The following is a 778-nucleotide window of genomic DNA, read 5'->3' as shown; positions in this document are numbered from 1 at the left end:
AGTGGGAGGCTTAAACTAGAGACCTCTCCCCCCTCCCCAGTTCCTCACCATGGCATGGTGAGGCTCAAGGGGAAGATGGGCATAAAGGGGGTGGCTTCCGCAGAGGCTGTGAGAGGGACCTGAAGGTTTACCACCTTCAGCCCCACCTCTGCATGGGAGCCAAGACTGACCTTCTGCAAGAAAGTCCACGTGGCTTTGCTGCAAGCCCTGAATGGCAGGAAAGCTTGAAGGGAGGGAATGGGCTTCGGGGAGGGGTTGGGCCAGACCAGGAGGCTGAAGGAGAGGCTGTGCTCATGGCGTTGTCCCAGACATGGCCCGGCTGGTGGGCAGTGACCACTGCCTTGGCTCCTGCCATTGCATGTCCGGGTGGAGGAGGCTCCTTTCCATCCTCAGGAGCCTCCTAGAAGGTCTCTGGCTCTCCAACCCCACACAGAAAGTTGCGTCTTGATGTTGGCTTTATCCTGTGGAATAGTCCCTGGGGGAGAGGGAAGGGGAGGCAGGGGGTCAGGCCCTGCAGGCCCCCAGTACCTCCCGGCACCTTGGCCCTGGCGGACGGCTCGGCATGGGACTCACCTGGGGTCCTAACCAGTCCCCACACTGGTAGCTCGTGACCTGGAATCACAAGCAAAGGCCTTGGCTTGGGTGTCGCTATGCTGGAGCCACGCAGTTGGCAGCTCTACCGCTAAACTAGGGAATGTCACACCTACAAAAGGGCACTCCGGACAAGGGGAGGGACTGAGAGCTCGTGGGGAGGTCACACAGCACAGAGACACCGACA

The sequence above is a fragment of the Suncus etruscus genome, chromosome 9 (assembly GCF_024139225.1).
Source record: "Suncus etruscus isolate mSunEtr1 chromosome 9, mSunEtr1.pri.cur, whole genome shotgun sequence".
Classification (NCBI taxonomy): Eukaryota; Metazoa; Chordata; class Mammalia; order Eulipotyphla; family Soricidae; genus Suncus; species Suncus etruscus.
The sequence above is the reverse complement of the archived record's forward strand: the minus strand, read 5'-3'. Positions refer to the sequence as shown.